This window comes from Augochlora pura, chromosome 2 (genome assembly GCF_028453695.1).
Source record: "Augochlora pura isolate Apur16 chromosome 2, APUR_v2.2.1, whole genome shotgun sequence".
NCBI classification, from domain to species: Eukaryota; Metazoa; Arthropoda; class Insecta; order Hymenoptera; family Halictidae; genus Augochlora; species Augochlora pura.
This window is the reverse complement of record NC_135773.1, coordinates 26,651,797-26,677,477: the sequence shown is the minus strand read 5'-3', so window position 1 is coordinate 26,677,477 and position 25,681 is coordinate 26,651,797. Positions and strand designations below refer to the sequence as shown.

General features: G+C 41.6%; 1 protein-coding gene across 1 annotated transcript in view; it reads right to left on the bottom strand.

Moving 5' to 3' along the window:
- Window positions 1-25,681, bottom strand: part of Nlg-4 (neuroligin 4) — a 401,976-nt gene that overhangs the window by 16,640 nt on the left and 359,655 nt on the right. The window lies entirely within an intron of this gene.

The window sequence follows — 25,681 nt, the reverse complement described above, 5'->3', positions numbered from 1 at the left end:
CCCGCCGCGCCCCGCCCACCCGCCTCTCCCTCTTTTTCCCCTCACCCTCCCCCCCCCCCCCCCCCCCCCCCCCTCCCCTCACCCAATGCTCGCCCCTCTTCCCCGCAGCGCAACCTTCACTCTTCCTGCGAGCTTTCATCCGTATTTCGCGTGCCAGCTTCCCGGGGTGGCTTCTATCCCGAAAACCTCCGACCCCGTCGCCTCTTTCCTCCTTCTTCCTCCTCCCCGCTTCAGACACCGATACTCTTTCGATTCTGCGCGCTCACCGGCAAGAGAGCCTGCTTGATATTCAGACTCTTCCTATTCTCCGCGCCCGATTGGGAAGGATAGGAGGAAACTGGCCAGGCAATGGGGCTCCTTCGAGCGGCACACGACCACCTTCCAAGTACAATAAACCCCTCTTTCAGCGGCCGGCCCGGATTGTGATGGTAAAAGCCCATCGCTCCACTCATCTCCTTTAACCTGGCTACGGATGAACGGTACACACGCGTACGCCATCCCCTAAGACCTGGATTCCTCCCTCGTCCTCCTCCTCTTTTGTTCTCGTAAATTCCCGAGCTTTGAATGATGTTCCCTTGCGAGCATGCTCTCCGATCCCCGCGTATAGTTGGCCAATCGATAAAGGGAACTGTTTGTAATATATTTGAACACGATACGGCGAAGCAGACGCGAAGGATTCGTCTCGGTTCTGCATTTCTTTCTTGGCTCTCGAGTTTGAGTTAGTTCCTCCGCCAAGCTAGGATCAAGGATTGATCGGCGGACGTTCGATTCTTTGCGACCGTACAGAGCTCTGAGAATAACTGCGGCGTTTTCTTCCGGCGAACAGGTTCTTTTCATTGATTAGCTATACTATGTCTTTCAGCTTTTTCCGAATCTTGTCTTTCTAAGGAATGCCCGTGGAGCGTTCAATCCGTGCGTATCAGAAAATACTTCGAGAATTTCAACGTCACAGAACTGGGAGTTGAAGTTGTGTGCGTGCTGTTCTTGATCGTGTTCTTGCGAATATGTCCATAAATAAGTTAGAGAAGATGACGATGGTTTATTCGGAACCACGTTAACCCTTTGCCGTACCATTTTCTGTACGATTACTATGATTAGCATATTTTCGGCCGCACTAACTTTTTAGAAGAGAAAGGAATTTTATATTTATTGTGTGCTTACACCCTACTCGAATGTTTAAATATTTTATGACGAGAGAATAAAATTTGATTCCTATTTAAAGGAACCGATGAACAATTCATACTTAACAGTATGGCAAGGCGTACTTTAAAGTACGGCAAAGGGGTTAACAGTTCGCGATTAAGACGAAAGAGACTATACGCTGTTACGTATTTAATATTGAATTATAATCTATAAGCGTCACAGTTTCCAAATAGTTCAGCTACTGATTAATTAGAAATTGAGATTAGAGAGTTGAAGTTGATCGAAGCGATTGCTCGTTTAATCTTCTGCATTCTGCACATTCTGGTATCATTAGTGTACTTATATACTTCATGATACAGGTCAGTTTCTAAAATTGATCAAAGAATAGCGTCTTCATTGTACTACGTTTCATAAATAGCTACAAAATAGCTCCATAATGGAGTTATACTATGTTACGCTAATAATAATCAAAAGTTACACGGTAAACAGTATCCCCAATGTTTTAATTATTCTGATAAAATATCAGATCTTAATACTTCATCAAACACTGTATCGACAAAAATTTATAAAAATACGTGCAGTTGAAACGTGGTAATCCTTTTAATCAAGGATTAAAAGGATTTGAATTATTGCATACTGTTAAATGTAATAATTCTATAAATTTTTGTAGTAGATCTATGTAGGTGTTCGTCATGAAATTAACGTTAACCGAATAATTTTATATTTCAAACTGTTGACACAAATTTCGAATTCTCGTAATCATACAATATCGATCGAAACTAAGATCATCCTTAACCTCTTGCCCTACGACTCCTTCTACATTGCATCTACATCTACTTATTTGTTCAAAATACTTTCCTTAATAAAACCAATCAATTTTTCTTTCTCGTATTGTTTTTATTTGCTTCCTTTTCTAGACTTTGATGGTAGAAAAATTTAATTTGATTTCGCTCTAGAAGAAATTAATAATATTTATATTTAGTAGATCGTATATGAAGTTTGACTCGTTGTTATACTGAAAGGAGTTAATAATCAGCGCGATTCTAATCGGCTTCTGATACGCCCAAGGTCGGCGCAGGGTAATTAAAACGCCAAGATCCGGTCTCCATCTCTTATCCGCTATTGTCCCCATAGTTCGTATTGTCTTTTACAATACCCGATGAATTTTTAATTCGTCGTACGAACGGATCGCCGCGTTTATTTCGTGCGCCTTTATTAAACTCGACCCGGCTGACCCAGAACCTTTGACTTACTTCGTTAATTAAACGCAACGTCGGTCGGCGGTGCCGCGAATATTACGACACTGTTTGAAACACGGCCCGACGGGAAGTCGGTCCACCTGAACGGACCGTCAAACCACGGCAACCGTGAAATTCGTATAGCGGGTCACGCAGGGCATTTGTTTCTTTTCTATTCTCGGATGAAGAGAAGAAGGAAACACGAGCGAGCATTACGGGAGCGTCGCTGCGAAAGCCGACGGTGATCCTCGAAGCAGATTTTCATATTGATACGCGAACTTCTGTCGGGATCTTTTACGGTCCCTGCCAGGTGAAACCATCATCGGATCTTCTTTCCCTGGTTTCTCCGAGTCAAGTGTGTTGGATTCTGAATGGTATCGGGTCAGTGACCTGTTCAGGTGACGTCGGCCTTAGGCGGAAGACATATAAGTCCGTCAGCGATCCTTCGACGTATGTATCTCGTATGGTACGTTTATAACAGATCGGGGATCGTGCGACAATTTCAGCGAATTTCTTCTTCATCTTAGCTTTAAACTAGCGTGGTACATGTGTTTCAAATACGAAAGTATTAGAACGCCCCGTTGGGAGGTAAAGAATATACGAATTCGTAGGAATTTGTATAATGAAATAAAACGAGAAAAGGATGTATAGTACACAATATATTGGCGCAAAAATTTATTTATTAACGTGACAGTCAGTGTTGAAAAGAGAGTTTAGCAACGTTGTACCTATGCGATTGACTTGGTTTCAGGTTTCCGTAATTTGACAGTGATTTACACTTTCTAATATTTTAGAACAATACGTTAGAACAATTGTCCATATCACTAAAAAAATCTTCCCAAACGCGCATTAGCTGACACAATATCCCCCCCCCCCCCCCCCCGGATTATTTTCCCCAGTAGATGCAAAGCAGCTAGTAAAGCGAGTTTGCTATTTTCCATTTTACTCGGCCCGAACAATTAAATCTGCCTCTACCTCGGAAGCAGGGCGCGACACAAAGCACGAGGGAGGGGGTCGTCGAAATTGATACAAGCTTTGTCCTCGCGTGCCGTCGTCGGCCAATGGCGATGTTCTGGCTGGCGACCAGTACGACTTCCCGCGGAATTATTACTGGAGTTGTCGCTGTTAACGGAAACTGTGAAACCATAGAGGCAGGGAGCCGTGGAATCGTCCCCGAAATCCGTGAAAGCGGTTACGCGAGGGCAAACGAGCGTCGGCTCGCGAACCGTGCTCGCCTTTTGTCCTTCGGATCCGTTTCTCTCACTCCTAACCCCTTCACCGTCGCATTCCGTTTCTCTTTTATCGTCATGTTTTGTTAGAACTAGCTTGAGCCGTTCGCGCGGCGCCGATAATTGAGTGGATCGCGTTCAATTTTATACGATACCCTTGTAACGCGTTGATGGGCGTTACGAACGAAACAACGCGAGTGTGTTCACAAAACTCAACCGGACTTTATTAATCCTTTGCACTCGAATGGTGACACTGAAGCATCACTTAAATTATTCTATTACGTTCTAAAATAATTTTTATAACGATACCTCTTAGCTATCGTTAGCTAGGTTAACCTCCTAGGCACGACGCGCCATTATAGTGGCTTTCCTAGATGTTTTGCGCTTTACTCGGTTATATTGATATTTATTAAAATAAACGATTAAAGTGAAAGTGTATATGTCGTATTCACTACGAAAAGAATAAGTGTAGCTAGTACTATAAAACTATAGTATTATAGACACCGCGTACTATTTAGTATTATTTATACACTATTAGTACTATTTATACACCGCGTAGCCTAATTTATATTATATACCCTTGTTATATTCACTTAATAATTTATCTATTTTCTTCTTTGAGCCACCGTATAAGGCGGTAGTATTTATTTTATAGTACTAGTATATAATAATAGTATTTATTTTATTTTATAAAATAAATTTTAGCTATATAATATAATATTATAGTTTTAGTATATGGTTTTAGCAATTAGTATATAATATAATACTATAGTTTTATAGTATTAGCTATACCAAAAATATACAACCGTGTGCCACTACACCCTTTCCCGAATCGAAGCGTGCTTTTGCGTATAAAAAAAAAAGGAACAGAAAAGAAAGGAAAGCGAGAGAAACGAAAACGTTCGGCCGCGAGTCTTTTAAGACGTCATCTTAATGAATCCTCCTCTTTGTCCAACGGCACTTCGAGCGACTCGTTCTCTCGACTTTCATGCATTTCACGCTCTGTGCCCTGTGTCCTCGCCGGGACCAATGCTGGGATATCCTGCTCTCTTCTATAGTATTAATTGAAACTTACAGAATGGGGAGAACGAGTGAATATCGCGCCGGCGAACTCGCCCTTAACGCTGCCGCTGTCTTTAAGTTCTTTTACAACTAGTCGCGCTTCTGTTCCTTTAACTCTGTGATATTGCTGTTCACGTTTCCTTCGTAATAGCGAATTTTTTCTTTTCTGATAACTTTTTCGCTAGAGTGTATTTAATTTGAGTAATATTAATTATTTAATCGTCGTTTGTTATATTACCAGGTTCAGGGTTTTTGAGAACACGTGTTTAGATGGTAGAATATTTGTTGTTTGAATAATAGAAAATTTAGATGACAGAGAATCCGATAATCGAGGTTTCGTCATATTAAGATTGCATGACAAATAATTAAATAAATTTCTGCGTTAAAATGCATATTATAATAAAAATCTTATTATCATGGATTTAGTAATCAGCGTTGTATGTATTAATGTATATGGCGTGATTGTACAAGGATAGAAATCAAATACATATCAGGGATATTTGATTACAAGTGAATTTTCATAGATCAGGGATATTTGTTTACAAATGAATTATCTTAGCAATAAACGAAATTTACAAGGTAAAACTTATTTCTTTATTACTAGATTGCGGATCTTGTGCAATTATGGGAAAATGGAACAATGAAATGCAGGACAGCGAAGAATTGGATCATATCCAATGGTTGAAAACCATATTCTTTCTTTTAATAATTCTACGCTTTAAAAATTACGTTCTTATTTAGCTGCTGCTTTGCATAATCAGTGTAGAAAATTTATGATTTGTACAAAAATGCGCAGCCTGAAAAAGACAACTAAAAGCTAACTAAAGATACGAAGCAAGAAGAGAAAATATTGTTCTTAATAAAATGAAATCTTAAATTCAATATTCCGGAAGCCGGTCGAAGAAAAACTTTCCCCCGGTTCCATTAATCAACACCGATTATTGGGAAGATTTCGGGGACGAGTGCTCGGAACAATAACAATCTCGGAATCTTGCCGGCCATTAAATACGTCGGAACCCTTGGACTAGTTTTCCTTGGGCGATGGCAAATGATAATATTCATAAGATTGCGCCTTCTAAAAGGACAGCAGCGTAGGAACTATTACGCGAGCGCGCGCGCTTGCGCCTGTGTGGGCTAAATGACAATGACGCCGGAGACTTTCAGACCTGGGTGCCATTAGGAAAAAGTGTTTCGGGAGGTTGGACGAGGTGGAAAATAAAAGGAGCAGGAGAAAAAGGCATTGTGAAGGGGGACGCGCTCGAGGAACGTACAAGCTTCCTTCATTCTTGGAATTTTTAGCGGTCATGGTTTTAAGTAGAAAAAGAGAAATAATCGAGATTCCCCCCCCCCCCCCGGCTGGCTAGTTGAAATTTCTTTCATCCACTTCAGCTCGCGAGCTTGCCCCACATTCCTTTTTTTTCTACGAAAGACAGCTGACAAATGCAACTTCTGAATTTAATTTTCACGCGAGTTCAAAGCAGCCGAACGATCGCTGCGGAGTCTGGAGAAAATGAAATCAATTCTCGCGTTTGCGTTGCGTGCATTAAGTGTCGAATACTCAGTTTCCGGGGCACAAATGAAGCCCGATATCCCGGCCGAACTAATTTTTCTATAACCTTCAAATTACCAATGAACGTTGCTGGAGCAGAAGCCCGACCGAGTCCGAAGGAAAGCAATTTCTCGCGGACGGCATTCTTTCCGGCGGGGATATCGAATAATGAGAGCTTTCTCGTTGCGAAACGCTTGGCCAAGCAAGGGAAAAACAAAAGAAGGATACGCCGGGTCCTGCTTATTTACTCTCGTCCTTTACAGCGGCCCTTTTATTAAACGACGTTTCCTGCGGGACAGGCGATAGGGTGGCCCCACAACACCGTCGTGTACCCGACTGTTCACGTTTGCGGTAATTGTCAGGGTAGACCCAGGGTCACGGGAGTGGTTTCTATCTCGGCACCAAGTCGGCCAAGGTCTTCGCAATCTTACGCGAACCACGAACTACCCTCTCATTGGTTGCCTTTGTGGTGATTCGTTCGAATCCTTTGACGGCACGGATTTGGAACTGAAAGGCGGTATAGTACTCTTCCTGATCTTGTATTGAACAACTCATATAATCTTTTATTGATTTGTATCAAAACGTATACACTGTGGATGCAGCTACCTTTCCACGCCGGTCACGTGGTTCGGCTCCAATCAAATCCAAAGAATATATTATAAGAGAGCCTATAAAGTCGTTCGTTACAACGCCGGTCCATCTTCGATCATTTTTACACATACCACCGAACGCAGAAAAACTTTGGGCAATTTACAAATCTTCTATATTGTTTATTACTTTATTACTTTACAGGGGATCCTGTCCCTGCTCGGTTACCGGACCGAGACTTTCTTATGGATTACAGTTATGCATACGAAATAATCCATTTAGTACCCATTTCATGGTAATTGTCACGCTTTAATTGATTCCGCGACGGTTTCCCATAGGATCCTTCGGAATCGGCGTTTATGGTGACTCTTTTCTGGATGGTTCGACAATAAAAATAATACTGGGCCGTTTCGATCGATTGTTTCGCATTGGGATCGTTGAGTGAATCACGGTGAATCATTTTATGGATTTTAGATGGTGCTTAATCTTTTCAGGGAGGAATTTTCATAGGAAGCAACAGTCTATTCAATTGTTTCTTTTTTATTTATTAGGTACATTGAGAAACGCGAGTAAAGTACTTTTACTGACACCACCGTAATGCCGTATTATATTTCCGACAATAATCCCACCACAACAGGAAACGTCGCTGATTTTGAGGCAGTAGTTGTATACAACACTTTGAGAGAGAAAATATAAAATTTTATAAAATATACTGTGTTAAATGAGGAAAGATATCCAGTATCCATCGTACAATGGATCCGCTATTGCCATGTTTAATTTTCAGCGCGAACTAGAAGAATTCCGCGACGGCAGAGAACCGGGCTAATCCCGTCGTTGACGGGACACGTCCACAGTCTCAGGGCCACTAATTCGTGGTTTTTGGGGCGAACTCGACTCGCTACTTCCCTAATTGGAAGCCCCCTTTCCCAAGTTTACCGAGGAAGTCGCGTGGTCCCGTGCTAGAAATCTTCCCGTTGACCCATTACACCAGTTCTCGTTCTCGAGGAACAGCAGAGTCGGCTGAGGCGAATGGTTGAACGCAGGAGGGCGGGAGGCGCGAAAGCGAAGGGACAAGGAGAAACCCTTCCTCCCGCGATTTAATCATTTTACAAAGTGGTTTCGATGTCAACGTAGTTCGTCAAGCAGGCTTCTTCTGTATACCAATCATTTCTTCGACGGCGTGCTCTTAGTTATCCTTGCGAAGGATTATTCGGAATCCTTGTTTCCTTGTTCCGGAAAAAATGCCTCGCGCCTCTCTCGCGATCGTTAACGAGTAAAGTTTCCGGCGAACGAACAAAGGGCAGGACACAACAACCATTCTTTCTCCTTTTCCGAGGAATTGGTTCGGGATCGTTCGCGAAAGTATCGTTAACAGCGCGAGAAGTTGCGTCCAAGAGAGTCGAATTTAAATTACGATTCGAGAGCCACCGTATATCTGCGAACACTCGGAGAGATCGGGCGGCAAATAGAAAAGAAAAATCTTCGACTTCGAGTAGGTTCGGTATGCAATTACCGGAAGGCGAAGGGGCGGCGCGGGGAGGATCGAGCCGACGCTCGTTCCACGATTAAGTGGATCGATCCGGAGCCGTCCGGCGCAATCGTGCGAGCTGCAAATCGTCATTGTAGCCAAGGTCTCGAGTGCCTGTCGAGGGTTTATTTCAATTTCCAATCTAATAAGAAATTCTTTCGTGACTGTTCTCCATCCCCGGCTGCCCCTCCTCCCTTCGACCCTCTCCGACTCTTTTCGTAAAATTTCTTCTCGTCGCTCGCCGGCAGCTACGCCCGCGCGTCGCACAGGCAGCCATCGCCACTCAGCCAGCCATCTTTGACACCCTTCAACCCCCTTAGCCTCTCCGGGCGCCGCTATCGCTCGTCTCCCCGCGTTCCTCCACTTTCCCGAGCCTTCTCACTCCCCCCTCCGCCCAGTCTGCATCTCTCGCCTCTTCGTCCCCTGCACGACTTATCTTCCGCTATCTGAGACGCTAACCCCCCTCCAACCTCCTATCTTCTCGCAGTTTCTCACCGCTTCCTCTCCGGGCCCACCCCCGCACCCCTCTATTTCTCATTTGTCCGCCGGAGTTTCACCGGGGAAGTGACGGTATCGCCGACAGACATAACGGAGGCCCGCCGGCGATGATTATTTCACGATCAACCGCGCCCGTCGTGCCTGCTTTATGCGACCTGTTACGAGCGTACCCCGCCAGCCGTGTACCAGCGGCCTCGGTCGTTCCAATCCCTTGACGAAAAGCGATGATAAGACGCGACCTCTCGCTTCCGTGTCCGGCGAGTTTTTCCACGTCCAGGTCGCCCGCTTTTAAGACCGGGCTCGCTAAATCGCCGGCGACGCTGATTTTACGGATTTATCGCCGTCCGATTATAGGTAATTCGTTTTATGAGCCGCGAAATGCCGAATAGCGGGATTTCAGCGATAGCATATTTTTACGAACTGATTCGATGGGATTAGGAGTTCATCTGATGTTTTTAAAATTCAGGGGTGAAGGTACATGCAGACATATGGCAATGTATACAGGGTTAGCACAATGGCGAGGCGATGCTCCCTATCAATATGTAAAAACTAATAATAATATATTGTACAATAATTGTCTGCAATTTATGGGATCTTTATGCGGGGATTCTGATTTCTGCCATTTTCAAGCTATTAACAAGGGGTTAAGAGTTGATAGACACATTTTCTCATGGTTTGACCTGACGATGACCATGATTTTTAGTGACGCCTCAGAGTCGCCATTCGAGCGCAAAGGGTTAAGTGTCGTGGATTACAGTAGAACAGATAAAGATTTCATCTAGCTCACTAAGTAAACTGTTTCATTACTTAAACTCCTGTACTCTTCTGATTATTATCTCATCTGATTATTATATTATCTATCAAGTTCTCATAGTTTAAAGCGTGGCAACATGATGTTATAAAATTGCGAATGCCGGTAATGCTCGAAACGAACGATCATCTAATAAACTCCTGGTCGCTCGGCAAGCATTTTCCAAATATTCACGCGTACACCGGCTCGAGACTAACTAATCTTTGTCCGTGTTTACAATCAGAGGCCAACGGCGTACAATCGAACCATAAATTCCGTCTGAGTGTGGCAAGAGGACAGTGTCCAGTGGAGGGCAGGGCCAGGTGGAGAGGGTTGAGAATTTTACGAGTGGCCAGGTGAGAAAGGTATGAATATTTCATGGTTCCCTTGGACACTGGGTCACCTGATAACGGACTACACGCGATAAATCATTTTTCGATCTAAATGTAAATACTAGCCCGGGTCGCGCTTCGATGTTAATCGCGGCCGATGTCCGTCTTTCTCGCTCGCCTCGTCGAGGGCCCCCCTTTGTTCGCCATGCTCGTGGCCAGGAGAGAAGCTAGTCTGCAAGACTGGTCAGGTGAAACTCCGCCAGAAGTAGCCGAGCTAGCCAGAGAGCGGACGTTCACGAGAAGTCATTGCTATCGACGGATCGTTCCTTCTCCAGTCTCTTTGTTTCTCAGGCTTTACTATCTTCGACCGACGCGTCTGCTCTCATGGGACCCCGAAACCACAGTGCCGCTTCTTTGTGTCGCGGAACGAAGTATGTAAATTGAACCGTGCACCGGCAGCAGCTGGACACCGTCGAGTAACACCATGGATGGGTATCGATCGTTTCAAAATTTCACGCGGGTCAGTTCGATGTGAGAATCGAGTCGCTTTAGATGGTTTCACTCGACAAAATTAGAAGAATTATACCTAATATGGACATTTTTTTAATATAATTCTTCTTGCGTCATAGTTACGTCAAGTTTATGTCAAAGTTTCATCATGTTTACATGAGGGATAGGCCAGGGCTAGGTTAGCGTTAGATCAAGATTAGGTTATGTAATTAATGTGATTTCAATTAACACAAGGTACACTACGATTTAGGTACATTGCATTGCAAATGTTTTCTTGGGGTCCGAATTTATTAAGCATACACGAATGATGTGATAATGGATTGTTACATAGTAATAGTGATTTAGAACGTTACAATGATTAGAACGTTTTTAATCGTAATAATCTATTTAGGAGAAAAGTGAAATATATTTAATGCTTAACACTGAACCTACCGCGTCGAATTTGTTGAAATTATAAAAATCTCTAATAAAAAAAACTATAAACTTCTTATTTAAACGTACACTGTAATAAAAGATTTGTGTAAATTCATTGTTATAATTCTTATAAGACATCGGTCACTGTAAAATTCGATAGGTTTAGTGTCAAATATCAACAGCAGGAGAATAAAATTTTATTCTGTCTTAATGAGACGAAATAACAATGGTACTTAATTAGATCATTGCTAGAAATCTCCGTTACGAATCTGATTCATCAAAATACTTAAAAATAGTGTTAAGAAATAATATTGAAATAAAAATAAAATAAAATCATGCTAAATATATATGTTATACTAAATAGTGGTAGTACTAACAGTACGAACAATAAAAGTAGGAATAATTATAATTATAACCAAGTTACACGAATAGAAAGAATTTGTGATGTTACATGTAACAACTACTTACACATTTGTTTAATAAAAAAATTTAGGTACCAGTGGCACAAATAATAGAGCTTGTATTTTGAGATTTCAGAGACGGTATTTTAGGAAAGTGCACGGTGCATCGAAAATTGTTTGACGGTTTAAATACTTCATAATTTTATTTTACCCGTGATACACTAGCTAGAAAACTCGTTTGTTATCTCAACTAGGAATATTGAAAATTCCAATGGGGCGTCACAGGTCCACAAAACCATGACTGTTCGGAGCAATTGAATTACACTTGCAGTACACACGGAATTTCATTGCTTTCCGTCTATAAACTTCGTCTATGCATTCTCGTCCCGGCAATGGAAGCTATCACGGCAATATAACGCTATAATATCGCGTTGAAAAATCAGGTCAGTTCCGCGACGAAAGAGTATTCGCGCACGCCGAGTGTCCACGAATTTACTAACTTTGTGCTGAAACTACCAGGAAAACAGTGTGTATAATTTTAATACTGTGTTTTATAAAGTGCTGTATTCCTGTCGGCTGATCTGATCGTAAACGCGTTATACAAAGAATTAATATTAATATTGTTTGCTGTATTCCAACTTAAAAATTAAAATTCGAATGATAAATACATATGGTATTGAGAAATTTCAAGCGATCAAAAATTCGCAGTATATATTTGAATTACATAACTCCTTGACACGCCTTTGTCTCTGATCAATTTCTATGTGAGGCAAAAGTTTGTGTTTATTGCATACCAATCTTTTCTTTAACGTTTAATACTCAACCTGTCGAGCATTAAATTGTCTAACACGCGATGCTTGTAAAGATCGAAGATTAACAATCGGAGAATCTGCGAGCTCCGAAATCATAACAATTGATCGGTGCTCGCGTGATCGGATCCACGTGCATTAAACCCTTCGCGATAATTGTGAGCGTCCATGCGTGAGCGACGCGATGGTTGGATCGCAACGATGTTAGAACGATCGGCAGGCGCTCGTCGAATGAATGGAACAAATTCTAAAGAAAAATTGTATCGTTCGGCCAGTGCAACGATAAAAGGACGCGCTCGCCACAGGGCATGATCGTCAACGCGATTACGCTTACACCTACGATTATGACTACGATTATGACTACGATTACGACTGCGATTACGAACACGGCTGGGAACACGATCACGATTACGCCCTACGATTCGGATAACGAAACGACATTATAATATAACGAACATGGCTAAGAACACGGCTTGTGACTTCGGTTTGTGATTACTAGAATTTTTGGCTTTATTATTTCTTTGCATTTACATGTATTTTTTGTGCGCCACTTAGTAATAAATATAATAATAATTTCTGAACCTACTATCTTTACAGCCATTATATGAATTACAATACAGAATTTATTTAGACTTGTAATTAATGTTATTCATTTGTAATAGCCTTATTAAGCTTCGCTGGCTTTAATATGAAATGTCCTTAAATTAAGAAATTTATTAAATCCAAAATTGATTAAATAAAAAACGTGGGACCGGTAATAGAAATGTATAGTTTCTCGGTCAATATAAAAATTAATAGATTTTCATGTCAATGAAAGTCTTTGTCAAGTAATTACTCAGTTCGCGTCATCCGAAGTCCCGCTGTATTTAAAACATAATAGAATTTGAAACGTAAGCAAAAGCTGAATCGTACGGCTCCGGCAAGGCTATTACGAACAGCGATAGTAAACCGAGAACGATGTTGAAAGCGGAGATCAATTTTCCTCTGCGGGATCTCTAAACGAACCCGTTTCACTGCGGGACAGAAGCTTTTTCATCTTCGATCTTCTTTGCCGGCGAACAATGCCGCGGGATCGATACATCGATCACGGTGTGTGTCATCGACGAGGAAACCCATTTCCTACGTAAACGGGAGATCCTTCCGCGATCCTCTGGGACTAAGGCTACTGCATCCCTCTCTTTCCCGTCGGAACAACCGTTCGGAAAGGAGCGTGTTCACGCAGACAACCGATCAACCCTTTCCCCCCGTCGCGGTCGCCGATGTTAAGTTTCGCGACGGAAATTAACGCAGCTACCTTGATCCTGGTTGACCGAGTGCAGCCAATATTTGCCTCTTCCCAAGATCCTCGCCTCAGATTTGGCGAACCCCAAAGGCAAAAGGGGAAGAAACAGCGGGGCGGGATTGATGGGCGGTTGGATAGATAGCGAAGAGATTGATAAATCGCTGATAGAGGGTAGACAAATTTTAGAGGGGTTTTAGGTATCAGTCAAGATCACGAGCTAACGATTAACTGATATAGAATACGTTCCGAAGGATGGGAGCAAAGTATTTGATCGCTTCGTGGTATCTTCTTATACTTGTCAATGTTTCATCCAATATTTCAGCTGGAGATTATTTTCATAGTTGACGGTAATGTAACGTCGAGTGATCGATTGAGATTTAACCTCTTCAGGGATATTGCTACGTCTGTGTACGTTTTCTTAAAATTATTATTATTCTTTATTAACAGGCTGGTAAGGCCTTTTTAAGTTACATGGAGTTAATCTACATAGTTCGGAGTATCTTTGTAAATAGTATTATATATAAAAATAATATAAAAGTAAAAGATAGAGAGGATTACATAGTGTGTGTTTTAATAGCTAGTATTGCTGAATATGAAATCTTAACATAAATTATGATTATTCTAGGTATAAAGAAAATGAGAATCAGTTGAAAATATGTAGTTAAAATTATGAATTATAGTTACTTTATATATCTCTATTTAGTTGACTTTATATCCTTTATACATCTATATTTAGTTTAGTTCATATACATATATCATATATTTAATGTAGTTTCTATTTCATTCAATAAAATTTAGTATATACAATACATGATATTTATTTTCAGTCTCACGGCCAATAAATTGGACTTGGTTTACAAAAAGCTAACTCTACATTGCTATCTTAACCTTTCATTTAGTATCGCCGCGTAAATTTTATACGCTGTACAACAAAATTTAGTATATTTACAAGATACGCTCCACACTAACACTCCTCTCGTTATTTTTTCATATTGCCAATTTCTATGATTAAAATAACTATATAGTTGACTACTATACTTAACAGAATAACTGTAAACTTTAAATGTATAGTTTAAACAGTGGTTCGCATACCGAAAACTTCCATTGCAGTCTTCAACACATTTGAAATTATTTATAATTCTGCTTTTAACCTCGTTCTTCGATCCTGTGAAATACGATTTCATCAAACAGCGAGAAGCTCCGACAACGTCAAAATTCCAGAGAGAAACTGATATACGTTCGGATTCCTCGCAGAGGGATTAAAATAGGAATTAAAGTGAAGGGGGGAGGAAGCTTAACAGAGGGGCAAACGCGATCTAAACGAGCTGCTCGCACAGGCCAAGCGGCAAAGATCGAAAGTGCCGGGATCTGTAATCCCTACTAATTCAATACGAGTTTGAATCAACACGACGGTCTCTCTTCGAATTGCTGGCCCCGACGATTACCCGTTCTCCCCCCTTTACCCCCTTTGCCACTTGTTTTCTCGTTTTCAGCGTTCGGAGTCATCCTAATTTGACTCGTACCGTGCGCGACATCTTCGCCGGAGTTCCCACCCCTTTCTACCGTTCTCGATCTTTCAGTCACGAACTTTCTCCAACCCTCCCTCCGCCTCTCTCGCCCTCTCTCTCTCTCTCTCTCTCTCTGTCTTTCTCTTTCCCTTACTCTCTCCCCTTGATTATTTTATCGACATCAGACGACCTCGCCGACCGAGGTAGCAACGATTCCCGAGCACAAGTGGGGGTGGCACCGTCTCCTGGAAACGGATATGAAGGCGGAATTCGAATAACATGTTTACGCTCCGCTCCTCTTTGGTACTAATGGCCCCTGACGAACTCGCGCGCAAACGACGACGGGAAATAAATCTCTGCGGAATCTCGAGGCTCGAAAGGATCCGACTGTCCATTAACCTTGCGAACTTCTCCGTAAAGGAGAAACGCCCTTCGAGGAGAGAAAAAATAGGAAACGCACGCGAAACTCTATTTACAACTGGCGGGATTCGTTGATGCCTGAAATCGAGCGGAAATGATTTGATTCGGCAGTCGGTTGTGGTTCGCAGCAATGTTATCTTACTTACTTTTTAATGGCCGACGACGAGATAACTCGTCATTCATGTTCGTTACCACGAAACTGGGTTTTCATGTAGACTAAAAATTTTGTGCACTGTATGTAAGAGCTATGTATTGTTTTTTGCTCAGTCCATGTTAACGTCCTGGCGGAAGTTGGGTAAACTTGTTTCTTTTATTGGCAGAGATGATCGTCACTCTTTTATTAATTCTCCACGATTTATTTCTTGCTTGTTGTAAGAATCATATTACAATCGAAGAACCACTTTACTATTCCTTAATTAGTATTTTTTATTTCCAGTGCATTTATTTATTCATATCATATATCGCATGAGGTGTATGTAGAAGTTTTAGTCTTTCTTTCAATGCCGTGAAAAACTTCTCGATAAAGTTCATTGCGTCGAACGGCGCGGCTGAAGATCCGCGCTCACGCATTCCGAGTTATACCATTGAATCCGCGGAGCCCATTAAACCAGCAAAATTCATCGAGTAATCGTTCGTTTCGAACATGAATATTAATTTCCAAGTGAAATACGCGTATAATTCTAAGTTTGGACGGTATAATTCAGTGTAAACAGCTCCTCCGACCGTTTCGGCGAATTATTAATCAGAAATATATTCCAAGTATTCGAACGCAACTCAATATGAAGGGTGAAAAACTTTTGAAATAGCTTGGTAACGAAGCACCGGTGTAATGAACCTATGAAATTGATCGACCTTCTGCGCATTTTATTTTCCTACATCGGCATTCGATTGAATCGCGTCTTGCGGTAGCTTTCATTCACTCATTTACGATTCTATAGAAATCCCGGGACAGCATTGTTTCCGTTTCAATTATTGCCGATCATAAAAGTCATCGTTCACCTGATTTAAGAATACAATATGAAGATAATAATGAGAATGCATATTAAATGCTTCTACTTTTAGTTTATTAAACTGCCGTTTAATAGCCATTAAGCCACTTCGAACGTCAATATTTTCCAGTCGCTTTGGAATTATGAAATGCCAAACTTAACATCGTATTTTCGCAAAACACATAATTACAATAATTAATTTTTCGCTTTTCAATTGAAGGAAATTTAACCTACTGAAACGGGTTACCAGCTGTTTTAGGCGTTTCAAAGGTATTTAGTTAACAGCAACTTTAATCAATTGAAAAATAAACGTATCCTGAAAAATAGATACATATTTTCGGAATTAAGTGATTTATTAATTTTCTCTTGTATAAATTAGATATTTATTTTGGCAGGATGTGGAGTAAACTTCTCCACGAAGCTTATAAACACTGAAAATTTTTTTAAATTCCCGTCCATGATTTCGATTATAATTACAGCAATTCATGATTATACGATTCCAATTTATTCATATTTCAATTGAAACAATCGCGTCGAACAAGAACGCGTCTAGGAAATTAATTTCTTTCGACCTGGTTTCAATTTTTTGAGGGCGAATTCGAAGGCCGCGAAACAAACTGCTAATTGATTATGCAACGGACACGTGGGAGTATGCTTGCGAGTATGCAAATTCGAAGGTTCGCCGCGCAAACGATGACGCGGGGAATGATTTTGCGAACGCTCTCCAGACGGTGACGGAATAATCGCAGCGTCAACGATCGTGATCTAGCCCATGCTCTCTCTCTCTCTGTGCGCGCGCGCGCGCGCGTGTGTTTGTGTGTCGAGCACTGATCGAGAACGGATCAAAGGCTTGACCCGCTTTCGAAGATCAAGGTTCGCGAGCGCGCAACGCGTAGTCAAAGAGGAAAACGCGCCGGTAAGATTCGGGGATGCGGAGGGGTAAAGTTCTGTAAATCTGCGCGCGAGGGTTGGCCGTGCTGGGCGTGTTTCCACGAGCAATTATCCCCTAAGAACGACGGGCTAAGCTATGAGCTATGCGCAACTAGGACCGCATTTCCGGGATGGAAATCCTGGATTCGGGTTTCTAGATTGCGCCTGGCTCGTTAGATTCGACAGTAATTACTTCACCCCCGGTGCCGCCACAGTTCGCGTAGTTTCTGGATAATTTCAGGATCGACTATGTCCAGAAAAATTCGGATCCCTTTCGGTTTCACGAAATTAAAGTGCTGGTTCACTTTGACCGCTATTATAGGGATCAGCTGGATTATTATAGTAGAACGATCTTTCCGGAAAATAAGCGAAATGCTTGGCTTTGGTTGACTTAAAGCGATATATTTTCTAATCTAGTACAAGAATGTAAAAGAATATAGGAATATAAAAGGGAATATAAAAATATGAACTAAGAATATAAAAGAGAATATAAGAATATAAAAGAATATTACATCATTATATTACATTAAATAATTTCAAATTAGTTGACTACAAAGACTGGAAAACCTCTCTACATACAAGCAATTTGATACGCTATCATTTGCCATTTTTGATAAAAAATGATAAATTTATAAAACTCATAACGTATTAATTAAACGCATGCATAGTTACCAAGGCAGAAAAGAATATTAAAATAGTAAATTATCATTAACTACAATTAATCAGTACTATTTGGTTTTGTTTTAATGGGTATTCAATTTTTCACGAATTGCCAACAAATTTTGTGCCGCAATGAATAAAATTCACAACCAATAAAATTTGATTATAGCTTCGTTATTATTTTCGATTAGATCTGCGAACTTCGCGGCAATTGTGTATTATATTTTATTTATATTCTAGACAAACAAATATAGTTGCTTCACGTTCTTTTAAAGTAGAACTTTGAAAACTTCCAAATTGGAAAATGCTAGAGAAATATAGTATTGCGATCGGTTTCACTTCCGCCATCCAAGAGTCTATGGTACATAATATACAAAACGGGAACAATTGGTTTTTGAAATCCTTTTTATATTATTGTTCTCTTCTTCTACGCTTCCCACCGTCCTCTTATATTTATTCCACGTTTCCCTCCCCCAGATGCTCTCAGAGTTACTACCGCCTCCTAGACCGTTTCAGTATACTCCAAGAGGTAGTATTGCTCACTTTAGGGAGCCCCGAAATATAAGGTCTACCCACCAGAAGTTACCCATATAAATATCTTCTTCTGTTGCAACGATATTCAAATTTTTCTCCGTTAAATCGTGCGGAACCCATATATCAAGACGGTTTATATAGCCAAGCTTCACAGTATGATCGTGGATGGTTGATTTTGATTTATTTAGCAATCCCGCTAATTGACGTAATGTTGGGCGTGGATTATTCTCGATTTTTGTTTGAATCATATCTTCGTCTGTGGTGGACAGCCTACCTACCTGGGTGTTCTTGATCTTCAAGGTCGAAAGTTCCAGCTTTAAACCGAGCAAACCACTTCCGCACAGTTCTTTCGGCTACAGCATACTCGTCATAAACAGCGCATATCTTATTTGCCGCTTGTGTGGCATTTTTACCCTTTCCGAAAAAGAAAAGCATTGAATGTCTTTACTTTATACAAAAATCCTCAGTTATCATATTCGAAAGGAAACATACCCAATCTAAACCCGAATTCTTTCACTTATCGTCTGTCAGTCCCCGACCTATCTGCTACAGATAAATTGATCGAATTCTCAATTGTCCCTCTGCAGCTGTCAGTTGTCCCGCGACTCCCCAGAGAAAGCCGAGAGCTAATTCAGCAGAGGAGACGGCTTGTTACTCGCGTTCGCTCAGATAACCAAAAACAAGAAGACACCGAGCTTTCAATGAATCCGGCGTGTCGTGCAGCGACTGCTGCTAGACGTTCCGAAACGTAAGCGGAACCAGCTGTACGGGCCGAACGTAAAATATAAAGGATAAGATAAGCCCGGATCGCGCCGTGCTGGAACGGGGGATGAAGAGATCAGCGATTAGTCCCGGATACGCTCTCGAATATTCCGTTTTAATCGCGGACGACATTATAGCGGAGCCAGGATTCGGGAACAGGTAGGAAATGGTCCATACGCCGGCCCTTCCCCCCGCGGGCATCCTGTTTTAGGCGGCGTCGGTCGGACGCGGTCGGAAGCTCGTAGTTTCCACGGGGACACCGACCGCCGTCGGTTATGGTCGCTCGCGCGACTGAAATCGTATTTCTAACGCGGTCGTTTCTTGTCACCGTTCAAGTGCGGCTTCCGCGAAGCGACCTGCCCGGAGACCACGACAACGGCGACAACCACGACCACGACCACGACCACGACCACGACCGCGTCAACGTCGACGAAGACGCTGCTGCCGGTTACACTGCCGGCGAGATAACCGGAAAGTATCGCCCGGAGCACTCGGAATTACGTGCCGGGCTTCCGGTGTCTTTACCGGCTGAAAGATCGACGCTCGCGCCCGCGCGATATACGGGCCCGGCTCTCGCGGAAATTTATTGTATTTGCACCGTGTTTGCCGCGCTTTATTCTCCCTACATAGCCGCACATTTTTACGTACTTATCGGCTCGGTTTCTCACGGCGGTGGCGAAATTATTGCCTCCACCGTGGCTGTCCATACTCACGGGAAATCTTTTCAAGACTACGGCCGCGACGGAGAATGGCTCCCAGGACGTCATAGAGGATTTCAAGTGAATCTTGCGGTCGGGTTATCAACCAGTCGCTAACTGTTTTCTGAGAGTTTGCGGTGTCGATGGTATGGCATTTTAGGGAGTTCTAGGAAGCTTTAGGGGGCTTTATCGATTATACTGGTCGAAGAAAAGTCGTCGAAAAAATCGACGATCGCTGGGCCGTGGATCCTAGAAAGGTTCGCGATTGGAAAATTATTTCTTAGAAAATTACGACCCTATAAACTGTTTTCTTTTATGTCTTGTTAGTTGTCAAGATTAGTTGGAAAAAAGGAGACGAATTGTTGGAATCCATACGAAGTAAAAACTAAATGAAATAATAAAGAAAATTTAAGATTATTAGAACAATTATCTACAAAATTGTATTTTAAATAAGATTTTCAAGCCTACCTCTTATTTTAAATATATCTTTGTTACAAAATGCAATAGCTCGACAGTGAGCTATTTACCGGTTATGAAAAGTGGTTGCTATACTGAACAAACTATATAACAAAAGTGTATTTTCATTGAACATACATTTGGCCAGGTTTTTAACTTTGACAGGTATTAAGCATTTACAAGGGCTGAAAGGCGGATAAAAGGCGACGCCACAGGAGTTGTTCATGGAAATTTGCGCTCGTCGATAGTGGTTTATATGGACGCGAGTCAAACGGAAATTTTAAATTTCAAATGTCCTTGGTTAGATGAGAATGCCCATTGCGGAGTATTATGGTGCTTTGCATATTCCATTACGCTATAAATGCATAAACATTGGCAATCCGGCAGGATGCTTTTATTTGACTACAGGTTCACAAATTGGACAATGGACATATTAATGCCATCCGTAGTCCCTACATATTGGTTAACTGCAAATGTTTATGCATGCATAGGTTTGTATAAATTAATTTTACGAAGATAGTGTCGATTTGAAATTCGCCAATAGTGCCAATAATGCGATCAGATTTCAATTAAATTGAGGAGCACGTTGAATCTTGTTTAACTTTTCGTAAAGTTTCCAATAATTAATTTACGGAGAGCAAAGTTCAACTTAGACTAGTCATTCACACCTCGAGTGCTCAATATCAGAAAATTTTCCAATATCGAGGTAATTTGATTAATTAAATCGGAACCTTCGTAATAAGTTTTATGTGACTTTGTACGCTTTAAATGCATGGGTCGTATATCTTGCGTACATCTGGATATTAGCTCTATTAAGGTTTCAGCAAATTATCAAGTATATTGACACTTGAACTTTCATTTCTTATTTGACTTATATCAGTCCATTAAGTTTAAATACACCACATTGAATCTAAATACAGTACATTAAATTATCTTTGTAGGATCTAAAGTAAGTGTTTTGGCTGATTAAAAACCTATAAATTCATTAAATCAAGAAACAGTAAAGATACGGAGTAAAAATTTCTCAAATACGATGGTGTCCGAATATTAATGCGGCCCACTGTATATTTTCTGCACAAGTTTCATCCGGCTTTGTAGGTCGTGCGGGTCCCATTTAATCTTCTTTCGATAAAGCACGAATCGCAAAGATTTTTATAATCCCTGGAAGAAGGGAAAAAAAGAGTCGTTAAACGACTGCTACGACAGGGCCTCCTCAAAGGTCGTCCCTTGAAATTCGCTGGGGACACGGGTTAATTGCGTATTCCGTGTCTCTGATGTAATTAGCATGCCACCGATACGCCCGGTTCTGCGATAATCGTCTTACGTGGCTCAGTGCCGCGGCTAGCGGCCCTTTGAATGCAAGCCGGAGCTTACATCCGATATTAATATCGCTTTTCCGTAACCGAAGGGGGTCGACGAAACCGGAATAACCATAAGTTAGGCGTCCCAACGTGTCCGTCGATATTGCGTTAGTTAGGCGGCGCGATCGCGCGTAACACAACAGACCCTCCCGTTGTCGCTACGGCTACCTCCGGCCAAGAATTTACAGGAAAATTCGGCCTTTGTGCCTGTTCCTCCTCTGTTCCCACGTCTCTCTGACATTCTAATCCGATGAATTTCGATGGAATCATAAGTACTGAATGCGTTTCTAGCCAAATTGATTGTTCACAAATATATGGAATTAGTGGCACGCTTAAAATATTATCTACCGACGACGATTTCACAATTTTTGAAAATTTATAATATACAGAGGAAATTTATAATATTTTATAACATAATGACAATAGCAGCTTTTTGATCGTCTAATAACAAGTTGCTTCAACAATATAAATAATTTTACTTCGAATTATCGTATAGAAATCGATATTTAGGATTCCTCTTAGTATTATATAATTATAATTGAAGGTTTTCTATAGGTGAAGGGTTAAAATAGTAATAATGCGTCGAGAATTGATGTCTTCGTAAACCCGTATCGTTTCCTCTTTTATCGAGAATTCCGAATCGGAATAATCCCGTTCCGAAAACGCTAACAATTTCAATTTTCGGGAAACCGCGACGCGAAATGGAACAACATAATGAAGGCAAACGCGCAAGTAGGAACTACATATTGTATTCTTCTCATTCGCCCCGAGCGTTCTCCGAGCATTCTCCGAGCTCATCGAAATAATAAATATTTTAAGGATCGCCGGAGAGGAATCCTTTTCTCTCTTTCAGCGTAACGAAGAAAAAAGAGGGGGCGAGTTTAGAGTTATCCGAAATAGTTTGCCGGTGTGCGCCGACGAACTTCCGGGTTACCCCGCCGTTCGCCTGTAAAGTTACGGCGCCGCGAGATGTTTCCCCGCTCCCTTATTTTTCCCGCAACACGCGCGAAAGTATGCCGGAAGAACTATGCTCGAATTAAACTAAACTATATTAAATGTTAGCACAGTTACGCGATATAAATCCCGGTTAATTAAAGCTGCAGAAGTTCCAGGCGGCGGCCGAATACGGTCGGAGCATAACCCCGTACCCTTTTGCAACTGGGCTCCTAAGGGGTGAAACTCGGCGGTACACCGTGTTACCTATGCACAGAGGAAGATATTAAACTATTTCTTGGATAATTTGTTACATAAGCTGCCGCGCAACTTCCGTAAATTCCATCAACAACAGCTGCTCGATCACTGCCATCCTATCCCGTTCAACCCGAATCCGTGTTCCTTTAATATCTTTCATATTAGCCCGGCACGCTCATGAATTCTATATCCGTCCTCTCTTTTTTATTTTTTTTTTTTGCATCCCTGGTCCCGAAACGCCGGAAAGATCGATTTATCACGGAGCCGCGTTGCATCTTGGGAACAAACGAACCATTCCATAAAGGTTACGGCTAGACTTTGAAGTATTTCAAACACACGGTCACGCTCCCGTGCGCTCTTCTTTCCTCAGTTGAATCTTTTTATGCGAATATCTGTGCACGAGCAGACACACCTGGCAATCGGGGATATCTAGTGAATATTCGTAAGACGAAGAGAAAGAGCCCACGTTTTCGCGGATGATAGCACGAAGACGGAGGACATCGTCTGCAAGAAATTTCGCGATAATATACGCTTCGTCGTTCCGGGGTTGCTCCAAAGGGGGGATGATTTCTTTTCACTCGCAATCAGCGATCTTCTTCGCGGAAGTATCTCGATAGCCTTCTGGGGCTTTAAATAGTCGCTATTTTCGATCCCGTCGAAGAAGGAACGCTCGTTTCGCCGAAGACAAATTGAACGCTTTGTTGCCGCGAAACTCGATTTTGAACGGCTTTGTCGCGACGTCTGACCGTGGCATCCTGTTTCTACTTTACAGTTCCTATGACATGCTTCGTTCCGTTGGATGCTCCGCGGAAATTAATCGTGACGTTGCGGATCCCATTTTGTGATTTCAACGTAGACAAACGCTTGAAATCATATTGAAAGACAGAGTCAATTGTAGTTAGTATATACCAGGAAGATAATCAAATAATAACATAATTTCAGTTTCTCTTCTGTCTGCAAAAATACAGTTGTATCGACTTCTAGAACTATCAGAAATTAATATTGTTCGTGGAAGCAGAAAATTGTGCAATGTTAGTTCTTACTTCAATGCTATTAACCCTAGGGTGCCATTAAAGTATTAAAATGTTTAAAACCTGTATAAAAAATTCTGTATTATAGATATTATTTTTTCTTCTCAAGATACATACTTAGTTCTGAAATACTGTTAAATAATGCATTTAGGTACCTATTCCTGCAAAAATAAAATATAAATAATTCACAGAAGGAGATTGTGGATACATTTGATTCTTTCGCCGAAACGAGCGGCGAAAAGAATTTGACAAGAATGGAACGAAATACGCGCGAGTTTAGTTTAACATATCAATGCGTCGCGTCGAGTAAACAGGTGGCACCGCTCGCTCCAATTATACCTCGATAGTGCAGATACAATTTTAATTCCCTGCTTGTTTGCGACAAAGCCGCGAACCTGACAGATTTCATTTTCAATGCGCGAAGCGGACAAAACATTCTTGTCGTCGTCACTCGCCGCGTATATATTCCTCTCCTGTTCCGCGTTCCGCAGAACGCGCCACTGTCACGCTCAAACGAAGTGTCGCGATTTTAATTTCAAATTGAAATCGAGGCGAACACGCGCCACTTCGGCACGGCCCCCGCGCAACGCAATTTTAATTAACACGTTAAAATCGAGAACACGCCGGCGATGGGTCTTTTATTCCTCGAAAAAACGCATGGATGTTTCACTAGTTGTCACCGGTTATAACCATTGTTCTGTTTGCTCCAGACGTAATCGTTTCGGAGTTTTTCCAGCTTAATTGTTATTTTCTTCTTCGTGCAACAAACAATATCGCTCTCTTCAAATTCGGCAATATCCGGTTAAAGTAATTGTTGGTTTTTAAATACGGTAGAATGTACGAACAGATAATAAATCTGAGCTTTTTGAGTATAGTCTCAGTTATACGAAAGCGTATTCTTATGTATAAGTATATAATTATATCGCAAAATAGAATAAGTAATAAAACAATTCGGTGATATGGTAATACGGTTAAAAGCGATTTCTGCAATACGGTAGCGGAAATAATTATGAAATCAATTTTAAAGTATTGTACAACGAAGAAAATGATTAATTCCTTTATTATTATTATTTATTAAATTTATATAAAATAAAGGAGTTTCTATTAAATTTATATAAAATAAAATAAAATAAAAATAGAATGACGCTTTACCAGAAAAATTAAAAAGACCACCGTTTACTTTGCAACAACCTATATATATTAGTCACAATTAGGGCTCGTTAAATGGTTCTGTCTACTTATTCTGGCTCTTTATAACTTGCATACAAGCAATGTTATATCATTTAGTTGAATTTTATGAGATAGCCGACATTGAGGCGTCGCAGAGTCGGAGCAAGTCTTTCGCGTCGGGGTCTAAACGCGGCCCCGGAGTTCGTGCGTCGAGGGTTAACACGGCAATTCGAAGTGGTTGGTGGAAAGTGATGAATCCACATTACACATCGGGACATTCCATTATTTCTGGCGCGACCGCCCGGGTTAAACGAATTGCACGGCTGGGCCGACGTGTCCCAGTTAATCATGGTATTACAGTGACGGAGCGTCGCTAATGCGATGCCAATTTGGCGTTAAGAATTAATGCGTACCCGCGGCACGGCTTAGCGGCTGTTATAGGGAACTCGTCGTGTTCACGTCAACAGGGATGACGCCGTGACGCGGGGGGGGGGGGGGGGGGGGGTATGTCGCCCCCGGGGGCAAAAAAAAAAAAGGAGGCGGTGTCGTCATGGCTCCGGGGGGGCGGGAAAAGGTAGGAGGGCGGTGTTGCGCCAGC